Source organism: Alosa sapidissima, chromosome 16, assembly GCF_018492685.1.
Source record: "Alosa sapidissima isolate fAloSap1 chromosome 16, fAloSap1.pri, whole genome shotgun sequence".
Taxonomy (NCBI): domain Eukaryota; kingdom Metazoa; phylum Chordata; class Actinopteri; order Clupeiformes; family Clupeidae; genus Alosa; species Alosa sapidissima.
Window position 1 is genome coordinate 7346816 of NC_055972.1, and position 20000 is coordinate 7366815.

A 20000-nucleotide genomic window follows, 5' to 3' on the forward strand; every position below is an offset into this window, starting at 1 on the left:
ATGCGTGCGTGTGTGTGTGTGTGTGTGTGTGTGTGTGTGTGTGTGTGTGCGTGTGTGTGTGTGTGTGCGTGTATGTGTGTGTGTGTGTGTGTGTGTGTGTGTGTGTGTGTGTGTTACGGGGAAAAGAGCAAAAGTATAGTGTTTGATGATCTTGTTCATGTATGTAAATGTGACATAGAGGATGTGTGTGAGCGTATGGCCAAGTGCGTGTGTGTGTGTGCATGTGTGTAGGTGTGAGTGTGTGTACTGTGTTAGTACATGCAAGTGTGTCTGCACACATGTTTTTGTGTATGAAAGAGCATCTGGGGTGTCTGTGTGTCTGAGTGTGTGTTTGTCCTTGTGAGTGTTAGGTCACAGTTTAAAAGGGGCCAAGCAACAAAGAAATATATTCTTCACTGTCAAACAGCTGCCAATGCAGAAAGGTGAGGGGGCCGAGTGCAGGCGTATGACAGAGAGAGAGTGAGTGTGTGTGTGTGTGTGTGTGTGTGTGTGTGTGTGTGTGCGTGCGTGCATGTGTGTGTGTGTGTGTGTTTTCAATGCTAGCCTACATGCTGCATACTACCCACACATATGCTGCTATACCCATTACTACCTAGTTGTGTGGGGCAAACAACACTCACACAGAACAGAATAACTCATTGGGATCAGATCGGTGATCCCAACAAGTAATGCTCATTGAGGGGGAACTACATTTTGCTTCTGCTTTATTTTACGTCACTACAGCAACCAGCTGAAAACATTTTTACAACTTGAGAAACAAAATCCTAAATACCTAAACGGCAAGTAATATTCACCATCTTTCACTGTACGCAAACAGCATCCTTTTAAATACATCCAACACACCCCTCAAAAATCTTGTCTTGTCCTGCCTTCCACCAACTTTATCTTGAAAAACTTCATACTTCACAAGCTGTTCTCAGGCAGTGATTTCCCAGTGCACTCAGAACCATGATGTTCCTGCAGGTGTCAGATTCAAAGCTTCTCTCTCTCTCTCTCTCTCTCTCTCTCTCGCTCTCTCTCTCTCTGCTATCAGAGCGGTCATCATCTGCACTGATGAAAGACAGCATGGACGCTGTAACCCAGCAGAGAGCATCACATCGGAAATGGCAAGCTGACCTCCCCGTTAATGACTTCCTATTCCAATGGAGAGAGGCGAGAGAGAGGAAGGGAGGCAGCGAGGGATGGAGGGAGAGAGAGAGAGAGAGATTGGTAAATGATAAACACAGAAGCCACACTAAAGCCAAGGAAGTGAATGAGAGAGAAAGAGAGAGAGAGAGAGTGAGAGGATGGGATAGATTCCAAATGGATAAAAGGGTCAGAGTGACCAGCACTCTGCAGTCCTGTCAGAACTCACTAGCAGGAAATGATGATGGAGCCTGAACACACACAGACACACACACACACAAACTTGTAAAGCATAAAGACACTTACCCAACCCAACCCATTAACACTGTGAAGAGTCTACACCATAGAATTTCAAACAGCAGATTTGAGAGATGAGATGATCGTCAGCATACATAACTTATTCCGCTAGGCCATGGGATGGGCGATACAGACTTAAAAGTATATCATCATATTTCAAGCATTTATGGCCAGAAATAATATAAATGAGGATATGAAAATAGTTGTCACCACTATTTATTCTCAATTTTCATTCTTTAGATCCGTGCAAATACAATAACATTTGCAGCATATATAAACATGTTAGAACATTTATCATTAATATTGTGAAATGACAAGGAACAAGCTATCCAAGTCCATGAGTCCCCCCATGGATCCACTTTAGCTAATTGGCTTCTTTCTCGGGACATGTACTGAGGTGAGTGGGATGCTAAACTGCGCCGCGTGTCCATATATACTGTGGTGAGCGGGATGCTAAGCGACGCCGCGTGTCCACATGTACTGTGGTGAGCGGGATGCTAAACTGCGACGCCGTGTCCACATGTACTGTGGTGAGCGGGATGCTAAACTGCGCCGCGTGTCCACATGTACTGTGGTGAGCGGGATGCTAAGCGACGCCGTGTCCACATGTACTGTGGTGAGCGGGATGCTAAACTGCGCCGCGTGTCCACATGTACTGTGGTGAGCGGGATGCTAAGCGACGCCGCGTGTCCATATATACTGTGGTGAGCGGGATGCTAAACGACGCCGCGTGTCCACATGTACTGTGGTGAGCGGGATGCTAAGCGACGCCGCGTGTCCACATGTACTGTGGTGAGCGGGATGCTAAGCGACGCCGCGTGTCCATATATACTGTGGTGAGCGGGATGCTAAGCGACGCCGCGTGTCCATATATACTGTGGTGAGCGGGATGCTAAGCGACGCCGCGTGTCCACATGTTGTGTACTGGCTGACGGGCTGATGTAACCAGGCTGCACCTGCAGCGGTGAGCTGAGCTGAGTGGGGCTGAGCTGGGCTGTAAATAGCCGGATTAGCGCGCCGCACCACGCCGCGGCAGGCCAGCGAGCGGGTCAGTGAGGGAGCGGGTGGGGTGGGCTGGCCAGCGCAAAAGACGCTCACGCTCACAACTAAGCACCTCAGGCTCCGCCTCTGTCTGAACTTTGCCCTGCTTACCCAGACGACAGACACAGCAAGTCGCTTGTCTACTTTACTCTCTCTCTTTCTCATTCTATTTCCCTCCTTCTTCTCCTCTGTGTCATAAGCAAGACACCTGTCCCTCTCTCTGCAACATTCTCAAAAGCAAAGCTCCCATCACTCTCCCTTTTCCTTCTTTCTATCCCCCCATCTCTCTCTCTCTCTCTCCCTCTCTCTCTCTTATCTCCAGAGCAAGACCCCCATCTCTCTCCTTCACTCTCTCAAATTCTGACTCTCCCTCATGTTTTAAGGACCAAAATCAGGTGCCACTCCCTCTTTCCATCCATCTTTCTCTCTTTCATCTCACTTTCAAACTCCTCTTACTACCGTCTCAGCATTTCTATCCATCTCTCTCCCTTTCACACACATCTCTATGCATCCCGTCTCTCTCTCTCTCTCCATACACCTCTATCTTTCTTCTCCCCAGCCACTCATCATTCGCATTCATCGTCATCTCTCTCTCTCTCTCTCTCTCTCTCTCTCTCTCTCTCTCTCTCTCTCTCTCTCTGATCAATAGTTTCCTCTGTAAATTGGAATGTAAATTAATCTGTTTTATGACGCTCATTTCCAGCCATCTCCTTCCCTCACACGTATCCTCATGTCCCCCCTCGAGTGTCTAATCCCCCTTCCTGCCCTCCCCTAAGCCAGCACTAGCACCAGTAGCTACCGTTGGGTTAGCGTTTAGCCTGTTTAGCGCTGGTAATGTTATTTGGTCAGATGTGGGATTTAATCTGAAGTGCGGATACACTGAGGACACATTTGTGATTAGCGTCAGTACCTACAGTAGCAGTGGCCTGATTGGCTGAGCTGGGTCTTCATGACCCTCACTTCCAGACCGTGTGAAGTAAAGTGAAGCCGAGTTTCAAACCAAAAAGGAATCCCTTCCATGACCTTAACCTGAGGCAACCCCCCCCCCACACACACACACACACATACTCTAATAACACCTACACACATGCATAGACACACACACATGCTCTTACCTAACCCCCATCCACAACCCCCACCATCTCAGCAACCTCTGTACTCCTCTGTGATTGGCCGCTGGCCCCTTTTGCACGCGGTAGGGGCTAATTAGCACTCTGGATTAGCGCGCTAACCGCGACCTCGCCCCGGTGGCTACTTTAGAGCTGGGGGCTAAAATCAGATTCCACCCGGCCTAATCTAGCCCCACACAAATCGTACTCTTTAATCCCTGGGATTAAGTCTAGTCCTTCCTCTTTCCAGACACCGCGGGGGAGAGAGATATACTGGGAACCATGGTGGAGGTGGACGGACAGACGCAGTGACCCCAGTGTCACCATGAGGGGGCGCTGTTAGTTTAATAGAGAGCTTTGCTCAATTGAATGGGTTTCAGGGTTACCTATCTAGACGAGGCAGCAGATAACCTAGTCTCAATGTATGGAAGCAGACCCAGTCTCAATACATGGCTAAAGTAAGGGATACAAGTGCTACTGATGTATGCTGGTGTAACATTGGCCCCAAATTGACCTTAACCTAAGTTTAACACGTGCTATGCAAATACAACAGTTTCCGACGAGCAGGGATTCGTCACCAAGTGTCCACTTGGAAGAACCCACCAACTGCTGTGCTTGCTGCTGACATGAGACAAGTCAATCCCCACGCAGAGGTGACACATTGTGTGACGTGAGTTTAAGACCAGGGAAATGAGTCCACCGGTTCTGACAGCACACCCTCAACAGAGGTACGATGTGGTAAAAGACAGCTGTGTATGTGTGTGTGTATGTGTCTCTTTGAGGGGGGTCAACAGGACCCTTATGACACCCCCTGCCAATTCCAGTGTGTTTAGATCATCACCTTGTCACAGGAAGAGGGCAGTGTCTCCACACCAGCTGCACACACACACACGCGCACACATAAAACAGCGACTGCTGGTTATACGTCTGCTAAGGTGACCTTACTGACCTTAAAGCAAAGGGTCAAGCGATCAAATAAAAGAACAGCACACACACACACACACACACACACACACACACACAAACAAACAAATAATGCTGACTGAGAAGAACTTAATGAAAACGACAAACATAAATCCACTCACTGCACAGTGCGTCAGTGCCTCGGTAAGGGCACCATGCCATCCATGCGCTCTGTAATTGTACTCGGCAAGTCACCAGACAACTTGTAGTGAAAGACAAATGTCAACTTGGCAGTAGACACAATCAGGGCTTCATATAAATAAATACAGTGATGCTATGACATTAAGGTCATGATGTCGCTATGGCTAACAGGCATGCATTGGGATGAGGGGCAGAACACATCTATGAAGCATTCCTAACAGTGAAATGCTGAAATTAGCATTGAGTCATTCATAATTCTCTCCTTGTGTGTGTGTGTGTGTATCAGGAGGGATGCTGCGCTAGAGGGCACGTTGGGGTCTCCCACCCACACACCGAGGGGTCCTCTGACAATGGCAGACATCTGGACCCAGAAACCCACGACAAACAGGTGTTCCAATTCACAGACAGACAGACACACACACACACACACACACACACACACACACACACACACACACACACACACACACACACACACACACACACACACACACACAAACACACACAGTTGAAGAGGCCCCTCTGCAGGCAGCTGTGCTGACTATAATTAGCCTGTGGGCCAGTAAGCTGGTCTCCAGTGCAATTGTGTAATACTATGTGTTGCACAGCTACTCAGAGCAGAACAGGGCCCCGCACTGATGAATTATGCATGTCTGTGTGTGTGTGTGTGTGTAAACAGACCTACAGGCTTAGAACTGAGGAGAACCTTGGGGGGTGATAACAATGACCGATAGAGATAACACCCCACACACAAACACACACACACCCCCCAACAAGCATGCACACACAGGCATACTCAAAGACAAGTAGGCAAATAGATTTTGCACACACTGAAGCATGTGACTCTCTCTGCATTCCCTTAGGTGTTCAATCAAAATCATTGCAAGGTTGTTTGTATGTGGTCTTGAGTTGTGTATTTTGTGTGTGTGTGTGTGTGTGTGTGTGTGTGTGTGTGTGTGTGTGTGTGTGTGTGTGTGTGTTACAATCCTTTCACTAGTATCACTCTGACAGGCAACAGGGGTCAGTATGCTATCCCTGAATAAATCTCAGAGCAGAAACAGCTGGCCATCTGCCTCACAGGACACAGTGGCTATCTGCTTCACAGGACACATCTCAGTGCTACTTCTAACGATCCAGAAAACACAAACCTGATCTGAACAGATGATATGATGCTTTACACACTCACTCAAACATGAGTGTTTGTGTGTGTGTGTGTGTGTGTGTGTGTGTGCGAGCGCGCACATGTGTGTGTGTGTGTGTGTGTGTGTGTGTATGTGTGTGTAAAGGTAGCTAATGGATGTTGGAGCACGGGAGGGAACACTAGCTTCCTGTCCCACTTAGGCTCCCTGGCATCTCCGAGAAAACAGAACATCCAGTTCCACACACACACACACACACACACACACACACACACACACACACACACAGAGCTTTTAGCTGCCCCATATCCAGCACTGCTGCTACTGTATCCCCACTGGGCCCAGGCAGGAACCCAAAGCTGGACATGGGGATGCCTGGGTGGGCAGGGGCCCTCAACTCTAAATGACCACGTCTCACTCCCTGCCCTCAACTCTAAATGACCACGTCTCACTCCCTAAATGACCACCTCTCACTCCCTGCCCTCAACTCTAAATGACCACGTCTCACTCCCTAAATGACCACCTCTCACTCCCTGCCCTCAACTCTAAATGACCACCTCTCACTCCCTGCCCTCAACTCTAAATGACCACGTCTCACTCCCTAAATGACCACCTCTCACTCCCTGCCCTCAACTCTAAATGACCACGTCTCACTCCCTAAATGACCACCTCTCACTCCCTGCCCTCAACTCTAAATGACCACGTCTCACTCCCTAAATGACCACCTCTCACTCCCTGCCCTCAACTCTAAATGACCACGTCTCACTCCCTAAATGACCACCTCTCACTCCCTGCCCTCAACTCTAAGGAGAGGATCACATCAGCCAGCGGCAAGCGGCAGCGGCAAACGTAACGCAACGCTCAGACCATAATAAGTTTTATCTCGTTCCTAAGCAACACAAACGGTTTGTCAATTGAATACGCTCGCGTTGCGCTTTGAAAGTTGAACCAAGTTCAACGCTCAGCTTGTTCAACACTGGCGTTACGCCAGCCTTGCCACTGTTCCGCTGCCGAACCATAGAGAACAATAGGAAACCTGCCGCTTGCCGCTGCAGAACCATAGAGAACAATAGGAAACCTGACGCCGTTCCGCTGCCGAACCATAGAGAACAATAGGAAACCTGCCGCTTGCCGCTGCAGAACCATAGAGAACAACAGGAAACCTGACGCCGTTCCGCTGCCGAACCATAGAGAACACAGGAAACCTGCCGCCGTTCCGCTGCCGAACCATAGAGAACAATAGGAAACCTGCCGCTTGCCGCTGGCTAATGTGATCCCAGCCTAAATGACCACCTCTCACTCCCTCTCACCTCTCACTCAATTCAATTCATTTCAATTCAATTCAATTCTATTTGATCATTTGACTTCAAGGGTGTTTTTACAGCTCAGCTTGAACTTGTTGGTTCATCCCCTTACGGAATAAACTAAGGGGATAGGGGCAAGAAAGAACTCACTTATAAGAAGAGACCTTGGGCATATCCCTATCTGCCTGGGGCCTCAGTGGTAGTAAGTAGTGATGACCCCCTATAATAAGTAGTGATAACCCCCTATGATACTGTAAGTAGTGATGACCCCCTATGGTAAGTAGTGATGACCCCCTATGATACTGTAAGTAGTGATGACCCCCTATGGTAAGTAGTGATGACCGCCTATGAAGCCATCACTGGCCACACTGACAGCATAGAGAGGCTTCCTTCATTCCAAAATTCTCAATGGACTTAAAAGTGTGTGTGTCTGTGTGTGTGTGTGTCTGTGTCTATGTGTCTCTGTCTGTCTGTCTGTCTGTCTGTCTGTCTGTCTGTCTGTCTGTCTGTCTGTCTGTCTGTGTGTCTGTCTGTGTGTCTGTCTGTGTGTCTGTCTGTGTGTCTGTCTGTGTGTCTGTCTGTGTGTGTGTGTGTGTATGTCTGTGTTTGTCTGTGGTGAATGCATGTGAAAGAAGGTCTGAATGGTCACTCACCTGATTGGTTGCATGACAGGAGTCCACGGGAGAGAACATTACAGCATCCAGCATGCAGAAAGAGAAGAAGAAAAGGGAGGGGGGGGGGGGGGGGGGGGGACCATTATCACTTCAAATCAATACAGAGTTTAAAAAGACATGTTTTTCAATTCAACTACTACTAGGTCAACCAAAGTGGTCTTCCCAGACAGCCTGAAACTGACAGAGAGAGAACTGTGCTTCTTCAGGAGAGTGGACCAGAAGTCACCGAACAACGTTGACTCACACAATCCCACCCCCACACACACACACACACACACACACGCACACACACGCCTGCGTTCTCCCCTGAAACACCTCCAACAAAAGGGCGGGAGGAGTAAGGGGCTCTCAGGGCGGCATTGTGCCCGTCTGTCATCACAAAAGGCGGCTTGTCTCTCCACACTTGACCTCCAGTCCACTGGGGCCTGCGCGTCAGCAATGGGCTCTTCAACAGGCATGAGGTTGTGTGTGTGTGTGTGTGTGTGTGTGTGTGTGTGTGTGTGTGTGTGTGTGTGCATGTGCATGCGTACATCTGTGTGTGTGTGTGAGTACGCCATGTGCGTGCGTGCGTGCGTGCGTGCGTGTGTGCGTGCGTGCGTGCATGTGAAAGGTGAGAAAAAAACCAAAGAGCATCCTGCAATAGTCCAATACATGATCCACTTAACACACATATAAAAACACACACATACAGTACAAACACACACATACGTAAACATACACTGATTCCTTACGAATGGCAAATGTTCACTACAGAAACAGACAGAGACAGAGACAGAGAGAGAATTTCAGTGTACCTTTGTCTCATCTCATCCTGCAAATATGATATGAACAAGACCATCTGTCACTTCCACTTAGCCCAAGCAAGCTTAATCTCACAGAGACATTCTTCTCCTCGTGCCTAATGATGCTAACTTAAGAAGCTCCTTACAACACACACACAGAGAGAGGGAGATTTCACCGAATCAGTGCCGGATCTGTGTCAAAGCCGGCCCGGCCTACGGCACAGCTACAAGTCTCGATCTGAGCACAGCTCCAGAGTGTTGTCTGTGCCGATACAAATGCGCTGTCGCGGCACTGCTCCCAACAGTCAGTCCTTGGATCAAAGAGACGAGATAACTTTGTAAAGTCATTTCTGCCACTTGCTGTTGGTGCTTCTTGTTAAACTTCAAAGGGCCCTTCAAAGGGTCTACAAAGATGGGAGCATCGAGATGGGAAAGAGAGAAGAAGAGAGGGATAGAGACAAATAGATAGACTGAGAAAGAAGGAAAGAAGGGAGGGAGACAAATAGAAAGAGAGAGAGAGAGAGAGACAGAGAGAGAGAGAGGGAGTATGGGGGATGATTGCAGTTGCCCTGTCTGAGCTGAAGAGGGCGCTGTAGCAACCTACTGCAACACCAGGAGGTGGTGGTGGGGTGGTGCTGGGTTCACATAACTGTAACTGCCTTGAGTGCAGCAGCCTCAGGTTCACACTGGCATCCTGAGCCCTGAGTCAGTGGCGCAGGGGGTCAAAGGTCACTGTATCAGCGCTCAGGTGTCTCATGTAGGCCAGGTGAGAGGTCAGAGGTCAGAGGGCGCAGTCAGGAGCCTGATACCTCACACGCAGCTACTGTTTCCTCACAGTGAGAGGGACGGATAGGGAGACAGAGAGAGAGAGAGAGAGAGAGAGAGAGAGAGAGAGAGAGAGAGGGAGAGAGAGACAGAGTGGGGGGGCAAAGGTGGAAGAGAGGTAGAAAGATGGAGAGAGAGAGGGAGAGAGAGGGAGAGAGAGAGAGAAAACGAGGGAGTGTAAAAGAGAGTTTGAAAAAGGAAGGAGGGAGCGAGAGTGAGGAAGAGGGAGAGTGTGAATTGGAGGGAAAAGGATACGGATACGGAGAGATGCTGAAAGACAAACGATGTTAAGAGTGAGAGATGAAAAAGAGGGAGAGAAAGAAGGGGAATGGATGGAGGACAAAAGAAGGGAGGGAATAGTCAAGAGGAAGAAATGACAGGAGGATACAGTGAGAAAGAGAGAGAGAGAGAGAAGGAACTTAAGCTGCTGTTTCCGGGCAGTGGCAGCATGCCACCCTCGCTGATCCCCCCCCCCCCCCCTACACACACACACACACACACACACTCACACACACACACACTGGCCTGGAAGGTTGGAGGTGCGTCTCCAGAGCCACTCGTGGTAGGTGGGCAGCAGACAGGGGCCCTTTGTCTGAGCCCCTCTCCTCCCTCACAGACAGCCCGTGTGCCAGCGACACTACACAAGCTCAGGAGAGAGAGAGAACCCTCCGGAAAAAAAGCACCAAACACTAAACAGGCCACGGCAGAGCAGAGCGGAGCGGAGCAGTGGGTGAACCAGTTCAGCCCAAACAGGCCAGACAGACAACACAGCAACAGAGAATGACAGAGAAGGGAAGAAATGAAGAAATGAAGGGACAGAGAGCTTGGAAAAAGAGGGGGGAATCAGTAAACGGGTAGTACTCATTTCAGGGTGGTAAGTGTGCTATTTGTCATTCACGGCCTTACAACTTTGGAGCCCCTTGGCCAGTGTATTGTCCCAGTCGCTCTGCTGGAGACGCTGGAAGGGAGACAGGAAGTGGAGCAAGGCGCACAAAAGAAATGTTTGTTTTGGCCGCTTAATGGCACAGAGCACTTGCCTATTAACATCCCGATGCTGTGAGCTCCCACACAGAACACAAAGCCAGTTGTCTTGTTCGTTTTTTTTTTTTTTTTTCTTTTTTCTTTTTTCATCAGGGAGGGAGTGGTGGGGTGGGGTGGGATGGGCTTTTGGGTTAGTCATGCAAAGAGGACCTCTGCTTCAGCACCTAAACAATCCTCTCCTTTGTCTGCTGCTGCAGAGACGCTGCTACGCTACGCTACGCAAGGCTCATCTATGCTAGGCTAGGCTAGGGCTATGCTAAGGGCCAGTGCCTGCTCTGAATAGCAATTAGCAGAGAGACCTGCTACTTCCTCGTCTGACAGTCCATGGACATGGGGGGTCAACACAGAGGTCGGGAAAGGGCCAGAACAGTAACCAGGGAACTCCCCTCGACAGACTACTACTCTCTCTCTCTCTCTCCCTCTCATTAGTTTAGAACGTACAGTTCCAAACGAGCAACTAGAAATGACTAGGCTTAATGAGCAGCCTTCTTCTTTGGACACAGCGGACTCGCCTATAGCCTTTTTTACTGTGTAATGGCTGCTATGACTAGGCGCTTAATCCTGTGCCTTGCTCTTTTCTGTTGCAAGTAGCTGAGCAAGACTGGCTTCCGTTAACAGATTTGTGGCAGGGAAAAAGACAAGTGGGTTGGTCTTCCGCCTTCAACATCTGGTGTTGATATTCTTAAGCCTGACGCTCATCTAAGCCTACTGGGTTTGGAGAGAGACCAAATCACACCGTCCCTTTTTGTGTACAGATGTTGCGTCAGCTTGGCAACATCAACACAACATGCTGATAATCCTGAGGAAGACCCACAGATCCTTTTACCATGCAGGCCCCTGGATTTGGATCAGTCTCCGTCCAGAGGCAACCCCTCCAGTGTCCGTCACAGAGAACTGACCACAGAGCTATCCTCTTCCAGCTGGTTGGAGAACACAGCCCTTTAATGGGCTCTCATTAAAATGTTGGGCAAAGTGCAAAGTCAGTCTACGAGCAACGTCCTCGTGCATGAATTAACAGCATCATGTAACGTGAGGCGGCTTTTAGCAGACCCACCACTGTTTGTGCTTAGGATCTTTCTCAAGGTATTTCATTTGCAATATTAGATTTTGCATAGTTATTAAGCAGGCTTCAGTTAGACTTAGACTTTGCACTTTGCCCTGAATTTCAATGAGGGCCCTGTGACTAACCTGCCCCTGTCCACTAGAGGGACACAGAGAGCACAGACACGACGCACCCCCTAGCTGAGCCCTCTGGGGGGCGGATCTCCCATAAGGGCAACAGTGGCATCAACCACAACCTATCCTCCACAGACAGCGGAAGGGATTCCTAAAGCACGTCAGTGGAGAAACAGCCTCGACTGGAGGCTGGCGTGGTTGTCATGACAATAGAGCCATTCTATAAAGGTTCTACTTCCTACAGCTGGGAACCGTTCCACGTTGAGCCTGAATGACCAGTCCAGTCACAAGCGGAACGGCCAACGGAAGTGGGACAGAAATAGCAGGGTTGCATTACTCTAAGATGTTCTGGCGAGAACCCAATCTGGACACACGACACACTAATCTCCTCATTTAATAACACCCAGGACATGATGTTAAGTTCCTTGTGCTAGTACTTAAGGTGTGGGTGGGGGGTTAAACACACACACACACACACAAAGGCCAGATCGTGCTCCCTCATCTCACATGCTTATCTCCCATAAAGAAACCTACTAAACCGCATTGGTAAGACCGGTGTGTGCAGAGCAGTGTGTTTGGGCTGTCCACTAATCTAAAGGCTAATTGAGGAGGCTTAAGAGCAGCACACGTCTATAAATAGCCTCCTGTCTGTGTCCTTGCCTTCTCTGGGCCGGCACCACGAAGGGAGCGTCAAGAAGGAGACGCCAGACACACACACACACACACACACACACACACACACACACTCGGCAGTCCGGCGCTGTGCTGCCCTGCACTCTGGGTGAAAGGTTGTGTGCAGAGCATTGATGATCCAGACTGAGGTTTATAGCCTTGGGCAGGTACTCAGAGTGAAATGGAGAGAACATGCATTGGCACAGATAAATGTCTTGTTCACATACCAATCACATGTATGCATCAATATGCATCAGAAACAAATAGATAGAAAACAAAACAAACTCACTCTTATATAACGATGAGGAATTGTTGCTTGACATAAGCAACACGTGTTATGTATTCCCAGCCGTTTGTATTTAACCTGTTGAGGAGTGAATTATTTTCCTGGTTCGTTCTAGAATTCTACGCAAACGATCTAGTTTCAATGTTCTTTATAGACCCTTTCAACAATAAAAACAAAAACAATGTTTGAACATTCTATTTGGTTCCCAATCTACTTCCTCTGCATTAAGATAACATATGGAATGTTAAAAAGGAAGTCTTGTGGGGCCAACTATGATGCGGGTGAGGGTAATTGTCGCATCATAATACGGAACTCTCGGATTGCGAACATTCTAATCACATATTTCTGACCGTACTCCTCAACAGGTGAACAAAAGGCCTGCAGCAGGCAAACCTATTTGGGGCCGAGGACAAATTAGTGGCTTATCAATTGAGGCAAAGGCCTGACATAATGCTGTGAAGGTAGAGTGAAGGGAGGAGAAGGTCCCCGTTCGCCATGTCCTTCTGAAACTCGCTAAACCCACTGGAGATGCTCCCAGTAATGATACTAGTTTACCAGGGGATCAATAGACGTTTAGACTGACGCGACGTTTAATGCCAGAACACTATTATCTACACTAATTAACACTCAATAAGTATTTTCCCCTAAGAGTGGAAAATGCACACGCGCACAAGCGCACACACACACACACACACACACACACACACACACACTATCATATGTGCCCACAGCTAGATATATGTACGTATACACACCCACACACACACACAGGTATGATCCATACTAGGCTTTTTAGATGGTGTCTGTTGTCTGTCCATGGGTCACTGCGCTCCTTGAGAACCATGGCCCCTGGGAGCTTGTTTTGCTGTTGTTGTTGCTCAGTCCTGACTTCCTGTTCTCAGCTCCTGAAAGGCTGTTCAACTTCCTGTCAGGTCAGCCCTGAGGGCTGGTGGCCGGGGGTCTCACAGGATGCGGCAAACAAAGGAGGTCAGAAATGATCCCTCCAAGTGTGTGTGTGTGTGTGTGTGTGTGTATGTGTGTGTGTGTGTGTGTGTGTCTTTGGGAAACAGGCAACCTCTTGGCAAGGTCTTAGCAACACCGCTAAACATTTGATTGCATCACTTGATTAGCCAGTGGAGGGTGGAAGGCCAAGACACATCCAGCAAGCAAACAAACAAACACACAAACACACACACACATTACAGTCCATTACAGCTCAGTCAGACTGACCTCTGCAGGACCTTTGAAAAGCATTAGGCTAACGTTCCAAACTGGCGGTCCCAAAACGGCCTGCTATGCACCCCATTATTCCATGTCTTGGATCAGCAGGGGGCTGTGAAGAGGGCAGCAATATCAGGCTCGCCTGTTTCATATAACGCAGGAGATTACAGAGAGTTTTTCTTCTTTATATAAACCGTATGTATGTATGTACTGTATGTACTGTATGTATGTATGTACTGTATGCATGTATGTATGTATGTATGTATGTATGTATGTATGTATGTATCCGTGTATCTATATATCTATCTAACTGTGTGTGTAAATGGGGATGATGCTAAAAAACTCAACACCTGTTTAACAAAAGTTGAATTTCAAAAATAAAGTTTCAGGAAATGCTTAAAAGTGCACACCTTCTTCTACAAAAACAGATTCTCCTAGCTGCACTACTTCTCACAGTGCATACGATACTACCGCGTCGTGCCACACACAATCAAACAGTCAATATGACCTGATTATGTCAGTCTCATATCACACCCACAGATGTCTGAGGACAGGATGAAGGAACAGGTAGAGAGAGAGAGGTGGAGAGAGAGAGAGAAAGAGAGAGAGAGAGAGGGAGTGAGAGAGAGAGAAAGAGGACAGACTGGGAGAGAGAGAGAAAATATAGAGGGAGAGAGAAAGAGAGAGAGCATAGAGAGAGGAAGACAGAGAGAGAGAGAGAAAGACAGAGAGAGAAAGAGAAAGAGAGAGAGAGAGAGAGAGAGAGAGAGAGAGAGAAAGAGAGAGGCACTGCAGGATCAGCAGGGGGACTTCCCCATGGAACATGGCATCCTTAGGGATGAAACAACTATGTTGGTGTGTGCTGCTTTGACCTGGCCTGGCCTGGCCTGATGTCTATGATGCTTTACCACACTACTGGGCACCAGGCTCATACTGTGTGTGTGTGTGTGTGTGTGTGTGGTTGGCAAACGCTATTCATGAACAGGCAATCAGTTGGGCAGTTGGTCTCAGTTCACTGTCCTCATTAAAATAGAGAAGGCCAGCTGCATGAAACAGCAAGAGTAAAAGGCCCAAACACACTCTCTCCCTCTCACACACAAACACACACACTCTCTCTATCTCTATCTCTATCTCTATCTCTATCTCTATCTCTCTCTCTCTCTCTCTCTCTCTCTCTCTCTCTCTCTTCTCTCTCTCTCCTCTCTCTCTCTCTCTCTCTCTCTCCTCTCTCTCTCTCTCTCCTCTCTCTCTCTCTCTCTCACTTTCTCTCTCACTTTCTCTCTCACTCATACACACGCACCACGCACACACACTCATACACACAGTCTCTCTCTCTCTCTCTCTCTCTCTTACCACACACACACACACAAACACACACACATACACACACACACACAGAGCAAAGAAGAGAATTAGGAGCGAGTAGCAGCTGAGGCGCAGAACAAACGGGCACAACGAGAGAAAGAGAGAACGAGAGAGAGACGGGCACAGAGAGAGAGAGAGAAACGAGAGAGACGGGCACACAGAGAGAGAAAAGAGAGAACGAGAGAGAGACGGGCACAGAGAGAGAGAGAGAACGAGAGAGAGACGGGGCACAGAGAGAGAGAGAGAACGAGAGAGAGACGGGCACAGAGAGAGAGAGAGAGACGGGCACAGAGGAGAGAGAGAGAGAGAAGAGAGAGAGAGAACGAGAGAGAGACGGGGCACAGAGAGAGAGAGAGAACGAGAGAGAGACGGGCACAGAGAGAGAGAGAGAGAGAGGAGAGAGAGAGACGAGAGAGAGACGGGCACAGAGAGAGAGAGAGAGAGAGAGAGAGAGAGAGAGAATGAGAGCGAGACGGGCCAGAGCGAGAGATGTGTGGGGCCCACTTACAAACCAAGATTTCAGTCAATGGGAAAAACACCCTATTGAAACCCTCCATACAGAGTTTTGCAAATTCATCTTAAAAGTACACAGATGTGCCACAAGCAATGCCTGCAGAGCTGAACTAGCTGAGCGAATATCCTTTAATTTTAAAAATACAGAAAAGAGCGATCAAATTCTGGAAACATCTGAAAAGTAGTGACCCCTGCTCATTCCATTATAAAGCCCTTCAGTACCAGGAGATGAACAAAGTAAAATGTCCCCTAACTAAGCTGGTCCTGAGTTTGATCTCATCAGACCACTCCACACACACAAATGCCCCACTGACACGCAGCATCTGAATCACAAAGCAACTGAAATTAGGATAAACCAAATTACAAAAACTATTAAAACAAAATTACATAATCCACTGGAAGAATCAAACAAAAAAATCAAAGTAAAATGCAATTCTATTTGGCCTTAATCAGAGAATATCAGCTAGCACCCTACCCTGACACACATTCAAGACAGAAATATGATGCACAAAATATGTTAACATTAGGAAAACTTATTTTGAAAAGATGACAAATGTCCTCCCTGAATTCCTGCTGATGTGAAACCTTACACTACCTAAATATGAACATACCAAGATAACCCAGATAAACGCAGCTCACCTGAGCACCTGCTGTTCTTTTACTTAGCCTTTACGAGAGCTGCGCCTGACCTTATAGTATAGCTCTCACCTGTATGAGCACCTGACCTTATAGTATAGCTCTCACCTGACCTTATAGTATAGCTCTCACCTGTATGAGCACCTGACCTTATAGTATAGCTCTCACCTGACCTTATAGTATAGCTCTCACCTGTATGAGCACCTGACCTTATAGTATAGCGCTCACCTGACCTTATAGTATAGCTCTCACCTGACCTTATAGTATAGCTCTCACCTGTATGAGCACCTGACCTTATAGTATAGCTCTCACCTGTATGAGCACCTGACCTTATAGTATAGCTCTCACCTGACCTTATAGTATAGCTCTCACCTGTATGAGCACCTGACCTTATAGTATAGCTCTCACCTGTATGAGCACCTGACCTTATAGTATAGCTCTCACCAGACCTTCTAGTATAGCTCTCACCTGTATGAGCACCTGACCTTATAGTATAGCTCTCACCTGACCTTATAGTATAGCTCTCACCTGACCTTATAGTATAGCTCTCACCTGTATGAGCACCTGACCTTATAGTATAGCTCTCACCTGTATGAGCACCTGACCTTATAGTATAGCTCTCACCTGTATGAGTTTGTAAGGGTCAGCTCACCTTAACGGACTGCCAGCACTGGTCTATTGTGTGTGTGGTCTATATCAGGCCCTCAGCACTCTTTCTCCTCAGTAGAGCACTAGTCTACACTTAGCATCCGGAGTGGCTCATCGCTCATCTCTTAAAGCCTTCTGAAAGAACACCACTAGTCCAAAACAATTAGTCAGACTTATTAGTCAGACATACCAACTGTGAAAATACGGCCCTTGCGATTCCATACCCACTCACAGGATGAGCGGCTAGGACTCACTGAGGTGAAGTGATGATGGGGGTGGAAGACACAGCAAGCCAAACGTGGATTTTGGTGGAGAGTTGCAGATTTATTTACAGTGCGAAAACAGTGCAAACACAAATAGCAAACAAAAAGACTTGACGACAAAACAAAACAAAATTCAACCAACCAGTTTGCAATGTAAAAGTTCCTACACAACCTTACAAGCTGTCGCATCAAAAATGCACTCTCCTAGACTTCTCCATAAACACAAGACTTCCACTCTTATTATAATAGGGGTAGCCGTGGCCTACTGGTTAGGGCTTCGGACTTGTAACCGGAAGGTTGCTGGTTCGAACCCCGACCAGTAGGAATAGCTGAAGTGTCCTTGAGCAAGGCACCTAACCACTCACTGCTCCCCGAGCGCCGCTGTTGTTGCAGGGCAGCTCACTGCGTCAGGATTAGTGTGTGCTCCACCTCACTGTGTGCTGAGTGTGTTTCACTAATTCACAGATTTCCTTCACGGGATCAAAAGAGTATATATACTTATAATACTGAAACACTATATACTGTATAGGCGTAGGCGACCCTTGACAGAACTTGTATTTACACAAGCTGTTCTGTCACTCTCGTAGAGAACTTTCTAGAGAATAGAATGACTGCACTAAAAAAGCCACTCAAGGACACAGACACTCAAGTCTGACTAGTAAAGTAAACAACAAATGACAAAAAACAAAAAACAAACAAATATTCACCAAGAAATGACCCCAACAAGAGCACACCTGTTAAACAACAGTGCCTGATTTCATCAAGAGGCTTTTCATAAGGCAAAACAATAAGCACTTAACACACTCCTCCTCCTCTCTCTCTCACAGACTCTCTCTCTCTCTCATACACATACACACCACAAATACATAACAACACAAGACAATAAAATACAACTCTCTTTCACTCACACACACACACACACACACAGTTGGCTGAAGGATGGAGGGGAAATACAGAGGTGACACCCATCTTACCACCCCCCCCCCCCCTTACCCCCCCAGGCACTGTTGTTAAAATACAACTCTCTTTCACTCACACACACACACACACACACACACACACACACACACACACACAGTTGGCTGAAGGATGGAGGGGAATACAGAGGTGACGCCCCATTTTGCCCCCCCCCCCACACTGAGACCCCTCCACACTCACCCCTCTCTATCCTGGGGCCTAATGCATACAGTGCCCCCCCCCCCCCCCCCCCCTTCAAATTTGTGTGTGAAAGTGGGAGCGTTTGTATATTGTATTTGTATGGGTTAGTGAGTTGGCGTTTGTGCCTTTGTGTCTGTGAGAAAAAGATGAGAAGTGGTGGTGTTTGTGTATGTATGTATGTATGTGAGTACAAGTACAACTGTGTGTGCGTGTGTGTGTGTGTGTGTGTGTGTGTGTGTGTGTGTGTGTGTGTGTGGGGGGGTGGGGGGGGGGGGGTGGGTGTAAGATGTCTATTATTATTGATATGTCCCCATCTCTGAGTGCCATCTGTCAGCTCTGTAAGCAGGCCCCTCACAGCCAGCTTTGTTCCCCTGGACCGCTCACTCACAATAGGGCCCTACTCAAGACAAGCCCGGCTGGCTGGCTGGCCCTATACTGGGCTGATGTGTGTGTGTGTGTGTGTGTTTTTACTCGTCTGGCCTGGGATCAACCCCTCAACCCCCCCGCTCCCCCTACACCCCTACTCGCTACCACCACAACACACTCAGACTCTTGGGACGCCACACACAGCCCAGCTGCCTGCCCCACCCCACACACACACACACACACACTGAAAGAGCAGTACGGGGCCCCCACAAAGCCCCCCCCCCCCTTACCCCCCCCCCTTACCCACACACACACACACACACACACACACACCACCCTAAACAGCAGCAGCCACCCAAGCCAGTGTAGCATAGTTTAGTGGTGGTGGATGACCTCATTTCCCTCGGCATGTGTGTGTGTGTGTGTGTGTGTGTGTGTGTGTTGTGTGTGTGTGTGTGTGTGTGTGTGTGTGTGTGTGGGTGTGTGTGTGTGGTGTCCTCAAGTTTACTGGTGAACTGACTATTCAGCACTACCACTCATGCATATGCACTATTAGAAATGGCAACCTCTGAGACTAGCGCGTTGGGGGCACTCAAATACTCCAGCTCTCACACCCTCACATACTTTAATAATACTCTTGAATACTTAAGTTATCATAATTGTTATCAGTATAGTATTATTATTATATTATAAATTATTATTATTATTATTGTTACATCCCTGAATATCACACAGTCAGTATAAACTTGGAGAATACCACACATTTCATAACTCTAAACTCTAAACAACTTGGGTTCGTCCTGTATACTTCAGTTATCATAACTGTTATCAGCTACAATGAGCCCTAAGCATTTAGAAAGCACACATGTCGACAGCCGGGAGACCTTAAGTGGAAGATTATGATAACATATGATTGAAATGTAAACATTCACCACGTTTTGTTATGGATTCAATGGGAAGTGAACTGTGGCCCATTCAGCGGTACGGTGTTCTGGAGTGTTGGATGTAGTCATTCCTTTTGACAACTACTTTGCATCCATTTGGTTACGATTTGTTCAATACCAGTAATAACCAAATGTGCATGGTGCGATAACCATCAATCTCCCTTCCTCACTTTACCTAATCAGCAGCACACTGCAGCAACACTAGTAGAGCGTGAAGTGTGTGTGTGTGTGTGTGTGTGTGTGTGTTTGACAGTGCGTGTGTGTTTGTGTGTGTGTGTGTGTCTGTGTGTGTGTGTGTGTGTTTGACTGTG

At 47.9% G+C, this 20000-nt stretch overlaps 1 protein-coding gene across 4 annotated transcripts in view; it reads right to left on the minus strand.

Moving 5' to 3' along the window:
* Positions 1-20000, minus strand: part of akt3a (v-akt murine thymoma viral oncogene homolog 3a) — a 136214-nt gene that overhangs the window by 69471 nt on the left and 46743 nt on the right. Inside the window, exon 1 of one of the 4 annotated variants that reach the window (XM_042066603.1) lies at positions 7773-7792. The exons of the other annotated variants lie outside the window; for them this stretch is intronic. The gene's annotated coding sequence lies outside the window, so the exon portion shown is untranslated. Of the gene's footprint in view, positions 1-7772; positions 7793-20000 lie in introns of those variants that run through there. 4 annotated transcript variants of the gene reach the window in all.